Raw genomic sequence first — 15,764 nt, forward strand, 5'->3', positions numbered from 1 at the left:
GTATCGCGAGAGCTGCGGCCGAGACGCCACAAGGAAGGGTGAGCTCCGTTTTAATCTTTCACAACCCGTGTTTCTCCTGAGCACAATTTTTAAATCTGACCCTGAAGGTACAGCTAAATCTGTTGCCTAGCCTCGAATACATTTAACCTTTTTTGCCGTTTACCAGACAACCTACTTATTGGCTTGGAAAACATTGATTCTTTCTCATAGCTTGACACAGTTCAATGCTGGGCCAACAGGGTTTTTTGTTTGATTAGAGATATACAGAATCTAGGATTTCACTCAAAAAACCAAATCAAATGCTTTAAAGTTATGAGTCGACTGTTGTTAAGCAACCACTGTATAGACATGCAATGAAGATATAATTATTCCATAACATTCCAAAGAATTTGTATCATTTGAAGGTCTTATAAAGGTACCTGAATAAAGTAATCAGTTTAAAAGGCAGAGCTGGGTCTCAGCAGCCGGGGCTCGCTTATACTGGATGAACTGAATGAAGGTGCAGACAGGCGCTACAGACAAGCTACGGCAACTGGTTATTCATATTAAAATATGTTTTAGAATTTGTATCTCTCAAACCATTATTCCAACACAACCTTTATAATATATTTGAGGCTCTGGGATTTAATTTTCTTTCGAATTCCAAAGCGTATGTAATGTTATTCATATGCAAGGCGATTTCCTAGAATAATGCCTATATATAAATAGGCATAACAATTTTGCATAAAGGCATGGGAATTCTTCTATGGTTGCTTCCTTCTCCCCAGGGGAGTTTTATCAATTTGATTCTATGTAAAACATGCTGGAAAATAAGTCAGTGAAATATTCTGTAAATGTATTAGGGGTATGTCAGCACCTGTGTCCCATGGGTGTCTAATTAAATGTCACCAACTAGTTCTTCCCCTTACAGATGATGCATTATGGACCTGGGAGACTGGATGAGGAAAGCAAGCACTGCAAGGGGTTACATTTACATTTCTGACATGTAAACTCATAGTTACCCATAGTTAAAGGGGATCTATAGTCAAAAAGACATTATTGTTTTCCCCACAGCTAAATAAATTTACAGGTATTGCTCCTGTATAGAATGCACAGGGCCTGGGATTTTCCAGGTAAAGGGTCTTTACGTAATTTGAATCTCCATACCTTAAGTCAACTAAAAAAATAATTTAAACTTTAATTAAACCCAATAAGCTTGTTTTGCCTCCAATAAGGATTAAGTATATATATAGTATATATAGTTGGAATCTCATAAAGGTACTGCTTTGTCATTACAGAGAAAAGGTAATCACTTGAATTAATTGATTAAAATAGAGTCTATGGGAGATGGTCTTTCCATTATTCAGAGCTTTCTGGAAAATGGGTTTTCGGATAATGGATCGCATATCTGTGCCAGCAATTTTCTTGTATTAAGAATTTTGCACCTTTAAGGAGTAACAGTCTCTTAAATGGTGGAAAACTTGAAATACAAGTAAATTGCTGGTATTCTTATTTAAGTGCAGGAAACACAAACTAAAGATCCTCTTTAAATGGACAGTGCAATCTAGGCAGTCTAGAGTTTAGTCTAATAAAGGGCAGGACTACATTGCTGATTCAGCCTGCCATTTTGCGCAGCGCGTTGGATCGCGGCTGAATCGGCCATGTAGTCCTGCCCAAAGGGTGTTAAAAGCACTCAGCTTTCTCAGCTGTCCAGGCCCGGATTTGCGGCAGGTGACAAAGGCCTGGACCTAGGGTGGCATAAATAAAGGGTGGCATGCTGCCCAGCTCCACAGCCTGATCCAAGAGTGCTCGGCATTTAGTGCTGCGGTAAGGAAGGATACACATGGGCACGATCCTATAGGAGGGAGGGAGTGCCAGCAGATGCTGGCCTCCAGGCGCCCTTGGGGGAAATCCATCCCTGCAGCTGTTGCATTCATTTATAGGAAAGTTCATGCTTAAATTTAATTTTATTATGACTTGTCTTTCTATTAGGCTCTCCCCCACTATTTATTTTATTCTGTCATTCAAACTACTGCCTATTTGAACTGGAGAGCTGCAGAAGGAAATATTTAACAAAAAATGTCAGGAGCATTTGCACTCCTCTCTTCTCCGGCAGAAAATCCAAGATGCGGCGCCCATGGTGGATGCGTGCGTTGCATCGGCTTAATGATGTCTGTGAGATTCCAGGTAGCAGGAATCATGGCCACGGCACTTTTTGTACCACAGAATCAACACACAGAGACTTAATTCAGTCCAATTCAGCCTGCGCTGCTTTATTTGAAGCCGTTCACACAGACAGCATAAGCAGAAGGTTTCCGCAGGTTGAAATTAAGCAAATAAAACTTATCACACTTACTGATTCAGCTCAGTTTCCTCAGTGTCTGGTGTGCAAAGCAATGGCTCCAGGCTTGTAGTTTAAACAGGCAAATCTGTAATGGTATCTCTGTGTCACTCTCATCTTGAGTTCACAGCAGGCTCCTCAGCCCCTCACACACACTGAAATTAAACACCTGATTCATTTATGAGTAGGTGACTAACACCCACTACACTACACCCAGGTCAGTCTGGAATGGAATGGAAGGCCCGCCCAGATCCTTCCCTCCATTCCAGCCCTGGATACCTAAAAAAGAATAACAATACAGTTTATTAACATGCATTTTCCTTTTACCATATCACATGTCATTGAAGTGGCGCATGATGTCATCATGCTGCAATTTGGTGCTAAATTCAAAATAAAAGACACTGGCGTTCCTGGGTTCAATGCCCGGATATGGGTTCTACTTCCAAGTTGAACCATAATTCCTGATTGACTGTTTTCTGGCTTTTAAGTTGCCCGCTTGACTTCTGATTATAACTGCACTATTTCTCGTCAAACCAGTACACCAGCTGCCTCCTTGGTCCCAAATCTAATCTTTAAAGCTGCCAGATAAAAATTAATTTTAAGTGACTGTGTACTAAATATACTTTTACAAAAACAGACTAAATCTTACTAGTTCTTACTGATTTGCACTGTCAATGTCTATACAGATAAATATGCCGAGATATTTGCTTAAATAATGTGTTTTTTCATTCAATAGTGTTGTGATTCAATGCATCTTCATTATGTTTTGCTGAAGCTCAGCCTCATATGGTTGTTTGAAGTGGTTTCTTAGATGGTTTGGATGTCTTTATAGCTGATTAACAAACAAGAAATAATAAGTTAAGCATAGAGCCATGGGTTATCCCACAAAGGTAACTGAATATATTATATATTTTTCATGTTGAAGCTGCTGACATATTTCCTATTCAGTCAATTATAAAAATGAAAAACCCATATTATCCATTCAGATATAACTGCTTCTTTCTTCCTAAGCCCTTTTTGATTGTGTGACTTACGGCAATGATCCTCCGCATTTCTGGGTGAACTGAATAAAGCTCTCCGTGATCCATATCAGACATGTTACACTTTGCCTCCTCTTGCAGCCTGGCCATGAAGTGTCCCCTTTGTACATGGCTGCTCTCCTAAAGAGCCGAGGACTTGAATAAAATGTTTCTGTTTCACTGAAATGTACCTGAATATTCAACAATGAATTTATGTAATAAATGCTTGTGTGTGTGTGGGGGGGGGGTCCGTTATCCAGAACCCCATTATCCAGAAAGGCCTTCTCCCATAGATTCTGTGTTATCCAAATAATCCAAATTTTTAAAATCTATTTCCTTGTTCTCTTTAATGATAAGACAGTACCTAGTAGTTGATAATAAATAAGATATAATTAATCCTTATCGGAAGCAAAATCAACCTATATGGTTTATTTAATGTTTACATGATTTTCTAACAGACTTGGTATGAAGTTCCAAATTACAGAAAGTAATTTGGAAAACCCCAGGTCCAGAGCATTTTATATATATGTATATATATTCAAAACATTGGTTGTCAGTAGTCAATATTTACTTTGAATTGTGTATTATGTACTGTATATTCAATAAATGGTACTTATGAACTGCCTGTATTTCATTTTTAGTTACCTAATTATTTATTTCTGCAGCTTGACCCATAAAGAATGTAATTGGTAGGTGCATTTTAATGTCACACACCTTCAATTGAAGCAGAAGAAAATATTTATTGTACATGGACATTCTTGATTAACAGACATGGGGTAACTGGTCAGGTCAGTCATTATCACAGCTATTTATTTAAAAGGCCGCATATAGGTCATTGTTTGGAGATGCCATATTCATCTCTGATAGGAAGGTAGATAGAAGCACATTAGAGATTCTTTCTTCTGCTAAGATGTTTGCGGAGTTAGTCCCCCTTTTACTCAAACACTTGTCAAATGTAACAATAGCTTGTGTGTATGTCGGCACCAGCTAAAAGCTTCAGAGAAAAAGAAGACCTTTAAGACGAGATTTGCTTCTGATTTTATTTTCTGTGCATTGACATGTCTAGATAATTAGAATAACACTGATAAAAGGCCAGTCAGGAATTATAATTTTAAAAGTTTCTCTGAAAATGTTGGCAGAACGTACTATATATTTCAGACACACAGGGAGCAGCATAAAATGTAGGATCAATTATGGCTTTGCTGAAGGGTAGTGATAGGCGAATAAATTTGCCAGACACAAATTCACCGCGAATTTCTGCATTTTGCCACAAGCGAATTAATTTGCAAAACTGTGGCGACAATTTGCTTGTGAAAAGTCCGCTGCATCAAAAAAATTGACGCCCATTGACCTTTGCAAGCATTTCGACCAAATAGTCGCGCGTGTAAAAATTGTCTCTCGCGTCAAAATTGTTTTGCCCATCACTACTGAAAGGCAATGTGTAGTAAATGCGGCTTTATCAGAAATACTTTATATGACCCCTCTCTTTTGTCCCTTATATGTTACGGTGTTGCGGAGGTTATTCAATTTGCTCGTTGAACAAAATGCCTAAATGTGTATAAATATATTGCTTTAAGAATGTGCAGAGGATCTACATTGGTGTGCAGCCCCGCTTCTTAATTTAAAGACATTTTATAGAGAATACACCTTTCCTGCTGCTATGAATCTATAAAGGAGAAGTGTCTAGCTCCTCTTTGTAGTATTCCAGTCTACTTCTGTCAAGTCATCCCTGTGGTTCCCAGTAAACAGGATAAAGTACATTTGGGGGGTTATTTAATAAAGGTGAAGTTATGTTTTTATTTTAAGGTATTTTCACTAAAAAAACTAGAATTTTTCAAGATATATTATGCCCCTAAACTGCTAAAATCCCAAATCCAAAAAAAACCTGTCGAATTCTTGTAAAAGTCAATGGCAGAGCTCCCTTTAACCAATTGAAGATGTGTTGTTTAATTCTCGTTCGAAAACTCAATAAATTTAAGATATTCAAGGTTTTTTAGCTTATAAACTAGATAAATTCGAGGTATTTGAGTTTTTCCCACATTGCACTCAATTGAGATTTTTACATTCAGATTTTTTCATAAATAAGTAAACATTTGAGTTGTAAGTTTATTCGAGGTAGAAAAAACCTCACAAACCACACAAACTTGACCTTTGATAAATAGCCCCCTATCTATCTATTCTGGGTTTTACACAATGTCTAAAATGGTTTTTATGATTACTGTACTAGGGCTTTTGAAATACATACAATATGCAAACTTTGTTATGTTTTCAAGGGCCAAACTATCAGCACTAGGTGCGGTATGTGTTCCGTAGACACGTAGATCCCTTATTTTGATGTAGCCCTGCCAGTTTTCTTGGCAAATAAGCTTATTACCTTGTTTGTGGCTTAATATTCACTGTTATTCTAAGAGCAACAGCAGTGTAAATGATAATGTGCAGAGGAAGTGGAAAAAGGGAAATCTTCTAAAGCAGTGCTGTCCAACTTCTGTGGTACCAGGTGAGGAATTTTTCTGGCCTTTGTGGTGGAATGTCGATAATGGAAGTCAGTATTGGCCACTCCCCCTTTTAAAGAACATACCTACATTAATGGTGGTAGAGTATGGCACAAACAGGGTGCATAGGGCAGGAGAGTATGGCACACACAGGGAGCATAGGGCAGGTAAAGTATTGCACACACAGGGAGCATAGGGCAGGCAGAGTATGACACACACAGGGAACATAGGGCAAACAGAGTATGGCACACAGGGAGCATAGGACAGGCAGAGTATGGTGCACACACAGGGAGCATAGGGCAGGCAAGGTATGGCACACACAGGGAGCATAGAGCAGATAGAGTATGGCACTCACAGGGAGCATAGGGCAGGCAGAGTATGGCACACACAGAGCATAGGGAAGGCAGAGTATGGCACACACAGGGAGCATTGGGCAGGCAGAGTATGGCGCACACAGGGAACATAGAGCAGATAGAGTATGTCACACACAGGGAGCATAGGGCAGGCAGAATACCACAGGAGAAATGGAAATTTATCAGGACCACTCTAAAATGAACAGTTCATACTGTGTTTCATACAGTGATACAGTTGGTGCCCCTTTGTCAGAGGTGTGAACAGGTGAATAATGTGGGTACTTTCAGTCTGGGTCTGAGGTGTGAACAGTACAGTTATGAACAAAAGAGGTGTTAGAAGTATGAACAATGCAGGGGGGATTACAAGTGTGAAGAATACAGGGGATTATAGTCTGAATTTGAGGTGTAAATAATGCAGGGGCCAATTAATCAGTACTAGAAAATACTTCAGCAGCACTCCGATTATGGTGAAAAAATTGGTACTTTATTCGTGCCTCAAGCTAAGCACGAATAAAGTACCAATTTTTTCACCATAATCGGAGTGCTGCTGAAGTATTTTCTTGTATGTGAACCAGACCTGGGCAGACAGGGTCACAGACGGCACCCGACGCTGCAAAGAGCGGTGAGAGTGTGTGTGTAGCACTACTTTGTGTTTGTTGAATTAATCAGTACTGATACCTTTTAAAATCTTACACAAGGTAAGCAGTCACAGCAGGCAGACTTTCATGTGGGAGCCGCACAAGAGGGGGTCCAAATGTGGTCTGCGGGTCGCCAGTTGGACAGCACTGCTCTAGACTAGAGAAAGGATGAAGAAAAAAAGGGCCTGAGGAGAAAATTGCTGAGAGCTGCTGGAAATTTCTGATAAAGGCCAGTGTAAGCATACTGTAAGGGAGACAACAGAGATCCTCCTGCACAGTTTTGGAAGCAGACTGAAACCCATCCAGAGCCTTCCCAAGCCTCCAGCTCAGTATTGAGAGTTTGGGAGTGAGATCTGTAGCCTGCAAGCAAGTTTATGAGTATCAGACTCTCCTGCCTCACATCTCAGTAGTAAGTGTGCAGCAGTACTGAGATACAGCTAACCAACTGGGATTGACTGTACAATTTAGTTCCCCTCAGACAGACTCTGCAGGAAAATTCTGTGGCATTTGCTACAGGAGACACTCATTGCACCAAGCAACTGTGGGGTTATTATTGCTGACCAATACAAAGTGCAGTACAGAGCCAAGGATAACTACATTTAAAGTCGCAGTTTACATTTAAATCTATTATACAAAGCTCAGTAATCCTGGGAGCCCCAACACTGCCAGCATTTAGGACCTTAGGGAAGCTCCCAAATATACATATATTATATGTCAGGTGCTTCTTTACCTTTATTATTAAATTCAAAAACGTATGTGGACTTAAAGAGGTGGTTCACCTTTAAGTTACCTTTTAGTATGTTACAGAATGGCTAATTCTAAGTAACTTTTCAATAAGTCTTCATAATTTTTTTTTTTTTTTAGTTTTTGAATTATTTGCCTTCTTCTGACACTGGCCCCATTTAAAACAAATGCTCTGTAAACCTACAAATGTATTGTTATTGCTACTTTTGATTACTAGTCATCTTTCTGCTCAGTCCCTCTCCTGATCATATTCCAGTCTCAATGCATGATTGCCATGGTAATTTGGACCTTAACAACCCGATTGCTGAATTTTCTACATAAAAAGCTTAATTACTCAAAAACAATAAAAAATGAAATCCATTTTCAAATTGTCTCAGAATATCTCTATCTACATCATCATAAAAGTTAACTCAAAAGTGAACAGCCCCTTTAACCAGTTTAAATTGCATTACATTTGCTAATGTTGACCATTTACAGTAGATTTTCTGCATTTAACTACCAATTCACTTCAGCCCAGTTCATGTGTAATAAATCTGGGTTCACTTTTGACTGGTGGTTAGTGATGGGCAAATTTGGGGCGTTTCACCGAAAAATTTGCAAATTTCCCTAGAAATTTGCATAATGGCGAAAAATTCTCGAAACTACGCCGGCGTCCATTTTTTTGACCAGGGAACTTTCGCAGCAGTTTCACGAATCTATTTGCCGTTGGCAAATTGCGGGAATTCGCCGTGAATTCACGCCTGCCAAATAAATTCGCCCATCACTACTGGTGGTGATATTTACTGGGAATCATGGGTAGGTGACACAGAAAACCCCAGGTCCCAAGCATTCTGGATAACAGGTCCCATGTAACTTTTGTTTTTTCTGCAGTCTTCAATAATACTTCCCTGCCTTCCGTTTTGACTACGAATCCCCTATGCCACATGTGCAATCAACTGCAGAAAAGAAATACAGGTACAAGATCCATTTCCAGTATGTTTGGTACCTGGAGTTTTCTGAATAATGGATATTTACGTAATTTAGGTCTCCATACCTTAAATTTACTAAAAACACATATAGGATTGTTTTGCCAACGATATGGATTAATGCAGCTTAGTTACCATCAAGCACAAGGTACTGTTTTTATTATTACAGAGGAAAAAATCATTTTTAAAAATGATTGGCTTATAATGGTGTCTATAAAAGTTGAACTTCCTATTCTTTGAAGCTTTCTGGATAAGTTGTTTCTGGATAAGGGATCCCATACTAGTATAGTATTATACTGGTACTATAATGATATCCACATCCTCTGCACGGACTATGCTGCGATGCAGTTGTGCGGAATACTTAGAATAATGTCAGGAGACAGTGACATCTAGTGGTGCGTTTCACTACTGTGCTGTGCTGCTGGATTGGATTGACTTTATTAATTACTTTCCCTGGCCTGAGGAATTCTGCATGCATCCCACCAGGGGTGCTTCGCCAATGAGGCAAGTTGAGGCTATCGCCTCAGGCAGCAGCACCCCACTAGGTACCAGGGGCAGCAAAAATGCTGCTCCTGGTACTTTAAGAGCAAATTTCCGGGGGAGGGGGGGCAGCAGCAACTGCTGCTGCCTCAGGCGGCAGATGGGCCAGGATCGCCCCTGCATCCCACACTGCAACCAGCAGAAAGTGTTTGCTCTGTACAACTTTCTATATTGTAATGGCGACATCTAGTGGGTTATTTATGTATTTTCAACTACCTAGAATATATTAGGGCCATGGCATCACTGATACTTGTTTTTGCTATTTATTCATTGCTACCTGTTTACTGGGATTGATTTTATCTTCAACCCTTGCTTTTAACATCTTTTAACTCTTTTACTTTAGTCCAGGCAGAGGGACTTGAAGGGGTTCTAGTATAAGAAAATCACTTATACTGCATACATATACCCTGTATTAAAAGGGAGATGGATTCACAGGAGGAAAGGGTTATTCCACTGTATAGAGCACTGGTAAGGCCCCATCTAGATTATGCTGTACAGTTTTAGTCTCCAGCTTTCAAAACGGATATTATTGAATTGGAGTGGGTCCAAAGAAGGGAATTAAGCTGGTAAAGGGTAATAAAAGTATCAGTTATTAATAAAGAAAGACTGACCAAGTTGGGGTTGTTCACACTGGAGATAAGACACTAAAGGCGAAATATGATAACTATGTATAAATATATAAGGGGGCCAAACAATAAACTTTCTAATGCTTTATTCACCAGAAGGCCCTTCAAACACAACGGCACATATTTTGATTAGAAATAAGGAGGTTCCATTTTAGAATGCTAAAAAGGGTTTTGTTGTACTGGCAGATACATTAGTTAACTTCAAGAAGGAGTTGTCTTTTTAGCAAGTAAGAAAATACAAAGTTTGGTGTTGATGTATAGACTCTACGGGACTGTTTGATGCATACAGCTGGGTTCCACCCTCCAGTGGGCAGATACAGAATTAGTAAACCCAAGACATGAATTGGGGCTAATAGATTCTTACTTAGCCCTCTCTATTTATAGTCCCCCCAAAGCCATGAGAGGTCTGCTTCCCCCATAGTTATGCCGCTGCTGTATATTAAAGGGGTGGTTCACCTTTAAGTTAACTTTTAGTATGTTATAGAATGGCTAATTTTAAGCAACTTTTCAAATGGTCTTCATTATTTATATATTTTTTTAAATTATTTGCCACCTTCTTCTAACTCTTTGTCGTTTTCAAATCGGGGTCACTGACCCTCATCTAAAAAAACAAATGCTCTGTAAGGCTACAAATATATTATTATTGTAACTTTCTATTAATGATCTTTCTATTCAGGCCTCTCCTATGGATAATCCAGTGTCTTACTGATATCAATTCATGGTTGCTAGGGTAATTTGGATCCTGCTGAAACTGCAACCTGAAGTGCTTTTAAAAAGCTAAATAGATCAAATAAAAAAAAAGAAAGCCAATTGTCTCAGGTTTTTCTTCTCTACGTCATGCTAAAAGTTAACTCAAAGGTGAACAACTCCTTTAAATACTGCACAATCCTTCAAAATCTTTAAACAGCAATAGAATGCTTCATATACTCCCAGCTTGTTTTGAAATAGGTTCTCGCACTGAACAGCTAAAGCAGCTACTGTTCATGTAGGCAATAATATACAGTAATGTTCAGACATTTTAAGGTAAAATACACCATGTTTACAGATATTTCAAGCTGATTTGTGTTCCAAGCAGTATCATATGAACCATTCAACTTACAGACATATATAGTAAGTACTAGTGATGGGCGAATTTATTCGCCAGGCACAAATTTGAGGCGAGTTTCAATGCCGGAGAATAATTTTGCGAATTTGCAGCGAAATTTTGCGGGTGTCAAAGTTTTTTTTCACGCCGGTGACGGAATCTACGTCGGCGATAATTTAGACACCGGCGTTGATTAACGGACGCCCAATGGGCGCTGACGAATTGTTGCCAGCGTCAAAATCTGCGTTTCGCAAAGCATTTATCATTTTCAAACTCAGCACTGCCATTGTGCTTTATTAACCCTCAAAGCACTTGCTAACCATTTGAACCATTCATATGCTTTCATAAATGGTGCGTTTGTGAGCGTTAGGACAACCAAGGGAGTGTTTAATTAGTGTGATAAAATTCCTACTGCTGAGATTTCTGTAGTATTCCCAAATATTTGAGAATAATCTCCTTTAGCCCAGATAACTGTATAATATCTTGTTTCCTCTTGTGTTACATTTAACCACATGCAGGCTTCAGTTCAGCAGCTGAAAGTAAATACCGGTAAGTCATGTGTGAGTTCAGCAACTGTGCTACTACGTCTAGGGCTAACAGAGAGGAAGCGTGCAACATATCCAAAAGCAAGTCTGATCATATCTTCCAGTAGTAGAAGATTCAAGTAGAGCAATACAGATTTCGGAAAACACTCGGAGGAAATGCCAGCATACTGAAGCATGGAATGCAGCCACCACAAATGGTGAAAATCAAGGTTAGTACTATTTTCAATGGAGGGCTGGTGTGACTAAAGCATAGCACTGAGTTCTATCCCACAATGAACCTGCACAAAGAAATCTAAAACACAAAACTGCAGCACCCCAGCAGGTGTGTGTTTGTATTTGTGCCACAGAACAGGCGATGTTTCCAGTTTTACTACTACACTTGTGCAGTAGGGTGAAGGGCATCGATATCAAATCCACCTCCCAGTGTGAAAATCTACCATCACATCCAGATCTGTCCATTATTGTAAAATTCATTTTAAACAGACAAGAGCTCATTTACAATACACCATGAAGTGTGCAAAGTGCCACAATTTTTATTTTTCAGTTTGCATGGTGCCTGTTGCATTGTGCAAATAGTCGCAAGCCTCTGAGCTCCGTTTAGTCAGCAATGTATTAACAGAGATGGGCTGGGGTGGCACGCACCACCTGTCCCCTACCTTGCACATTATTTCACCTATGTTTGGCATAATCTGGATCCTGCTTTCTGCACTGAATGTTGGATTTTTTTATCCAGTGCTCAAATGCAGAGAGCAGCTACCTGTGAGCACATGTGCTCTATAAGTGGGCACTATTGGGCAGGCTCTTGTACCCCTTAGCACCCTTGTACTTGCACCCTCCAGGCAGGGGCGCTTCTATAATGAGGCGGCCTGAGAATCTCGCCTCAGGCGGCAAAATTTGGATCAACACAAGGGGTGGCATTTTAGCCGCTATAATATCTGCAAAGTTGTACTGTGTAAAAAATAAAGTGTGCAGTTAAGGTCCTATGTGGAAAAAAACCTGCTTGTGACACAGTGATAGAGAGTAGAATAAATATGCGCATAATGCGCCTTCAGTCAGCCCCCTCCTGCGGTCCTCATTGTCCAGTGCTCACCGCTCCTCTGCTCTGCTCTGCTCTGCATACATCCGCACAGCTCCGCGCGTATCACGTGAACTGGATGTTGGCTGCCTTTGGAATGGACGGACCTCGGGCACTGCTAACAATGCTCCAGTATGGCATCTTCCCCCATCATGCCTTGCCTGAACTTGCCCGGTTATAACCTGAGGCAGCAGGTGAAAAGACAGAAGGAAGGGCCTTTTCTCACCTGCCAAGCACCACTTTTTGGGGGTTCTGGCCACCCCAGGAATCATCCATCTACGTTACAGGGTTAAAGCTGACCTCATGTCGGCATTTGATTATGGTTAAACAGTGTTGTTGGAATATATGTTTTTTTACAAATAGGGCTTTAATCTGTCCTATATTATATATATATTTGTGTATCTTTTTGTCCCTCCCCTCATAAAAACATGTAGATTCCACCCAGTTGGACTTAATGTCCAATTCTTTATAATCCCACACCATTTCCAGCCCCACAACTCAATCCCTGTCTCTAATAAGTGTTCATTGGATCCTTCCTGCACATTACTTTTAAAGCAAACTTAATTTTAACCCCTAGTTAGCATATATATATATATATATATATATATATATATATATATATATACACTCATTCTTGCAGCTGGAGCCCTCTTAATCCATTAGGCAATTGCCCGGGTGCAGATTATAATCAATCATACATAGAGCAAACAAAAAACCGCACACACAGGACTTATGAAGTGCAAAAAAAATAAAAAAAATTTATTGCAACGTTTCTGCTCCTGTACTCGAAGAAGGCTTGAGTACAGGAGCCGAAACGTTGCAATAAATTTTTTTTTATTTTTTTTACACTTCATAAGTCCTGTGTGTGCGGTTTTTTGTTTGCTCTCTATATATATGTATATATATATATATATATATATATATATATATATATATATATATATATATATATATATATATATATATATATATATAAAGCAATTTGGAATTTAGATATATATATATATATATATATGTGTGTACATATGTTTCTTTCCCCTCCCTTCCACAACCTCAATGTTGGAATTGTGATACATTTTCGGTTTTTTTTGGTTTTATTGTACATAGATTTGTAAACATAAGATTTTTGGCCTAAGATATTTGTACATATTTGGCACTGTAGCTATATTTATTGAGAATTCTATACGGCATGTTTAAAGGAAGGCGATGCACAGTCCCACGGTTGCTGCCAACATGCACACAACAAAAAAAAAACAAAATGGACTTGGCATCATGGTTCTGAAATGGTGAATATTTTTAAAAAGAATAAAAATCTTCAATGTGTAAAATGGGATTTGGCAAGTTAATGATGTATATACCATGAGAAAGATCTCGGGATATTTCCTATTGAGTCGCATCTGCGTGTATTGAAACAAGGAATAGGATGTCAGACACACAGCAGTAGAGAGTGAATGAAGTTTATCAGAGCACGAGTCACATGGCAGCTGGGAAACTGACAATATGTCTAGCCCCATGTCAGATTTCAAAATTAAAAAAAATCTGTACACAGTACACAGTAGCTATCTACAAAGTATCCATATACTTTATTAACTTTAGGAACAGCATGGTAACACATTATGGGTAATGTACCTATCCTGTATGAGAAAGGCATGGTGAGTGGGGCGTGACTTGAGGTGTGTGGCTTGGGGTGTGGCTTGGGATGTGGCACAGAGCGTTGCAGGGGCGCAATGCCATGCTTCGCCTCAGGCAGCAGAAAGGCCAGAATCACCCCTGCCTCCAGGGTTTGTATATAACATATATTTGCACGTCACCAGCACTCAGAGCACGGGTCACACAGGGGGGGAGGAGTGTTAGTTTAGAATGTAGTCATTTTAATTATTGGTTTCACACTACCGAGTGTTATCACACTTAGGGGCAGATTTATCAACGGTCGAGGTGAATTTTCGAATTCAAAAAGATAGAATTTCTAGCTATTTTTTGTGTACTCCGACTAGGGAATAGTGCAAATTCGATTTGAATTTGAAAAAAATTAAAAAATTCAAATATCAAAATGTATAATTTACTGTCTCTTCGACTTCGCCCATTCACCATCTAAAACCTGCCAATTTGCTGTTTTAGCCTATGGGGAACCTCCTAGAACCTATCTGGAGTCAATTGGTGGACTGCTAGGGTCCAAATTACCCTAGCAACCATGTATTGATTTGAATAAGAGACTGGAATAGGAGAGGCCTGAATAATTATATGAGTGATAAAAAGTAGCAGTAATAATACATTTGTAGCCTTACAGAGCATTTGTTTTAGAAGGGGTCAGTGAGCCCCATTTGAAAGCTGAAAAGAGTCAGAAGAGAAAGGCAAATCATTCAAAAACTATTAAAAATAATAATAATAAAGATCAATTGAAAAGTGGCCATTCTATAATATACTCAAAGTTAACTTAAAGGTGGACCACCCCTTTGCTGGGGAAAACAGCAAGCGTAAGAGTAATAGTCCCATCTGTGTCTGGTGTACTTGCTAAAGAGAAGGGAAACTCAGTGCACTTTTAGACTTAATACTAGTAAAGAGTTCCAGGTTCAATGAACGTATTGGTTCTTATGAAATGTGGTTTCTCAGTATTCTTCTTTTGAGGTTTTTGAAATCTTACTTCCACAATTTAGTCAGTTTCCTTAATCTCATGACTCCCCTTGTGTACATTATGACTCAATTCTCACCCTGACCTTGAACTGGGTATCTCTGATCCTTTATAGATCCACTGGTTTTTGCAGAACTTGGCTTTGACTTTGAATGTTATTCCCCTCTTCACTTGTCACCGCTTTTCTACATTTACCTTACTGGCAAGTGGGTTGCATCTCCGCCAGTTCCTTCCCTATTCCCAACTCTGCAGTCTAGCTGTTGCCTAACTAGTTTGGGGCCTGCAGTTCACTGTATCAACTGGCATTGCTAGATATTATTATTATTATTAACATGTATTTATGTAGCGCCAACATATTGCGTAGCACTGTAGATAATGCTGACTCTCTCTCAGCTCTGTCTCCCAAAGCAAATAAAGCTCCCTGAACTTTTCTTTGAACGTGAAGTATATCTTCAGCCTGTAATGTGGTGTCCAGTCGTGTATATCTCAGCCGACCCTTGTTCACACCACCATTACCATCTTTTGGTAATGGTGGTTATAGTAAATACTTTGAAGCAATAAACAGAAGGTTGCACACTATTCAGTTGAAGTCAGGAATATCTCTTTATTAGTCACCTGTTAAGCTTCCACATTGATACACACACAATCTTCCCCAAGGAGTCCCAAGTCACCTGGTCCCACCAACTACCTACCCTCCCTGCCTACCTTCCTTGCCTCCTCCTTAAGTAAAATGA

This window comes from Xenopus laevis, chromosome 5L, assembly GCF_017654675.1.
Source record: "Xenopus laevis strain J_2021 chromosome 5L, Xenopus_laevis_v10.1, whole genome shotgun sequence".
In the NCBI taxonomy this organism is placed as follows: Eukaryota; Metazoa; Chordata; class Amphibia; order Anura; family Pipidae; genus Xenopus; species Xenopus laevis.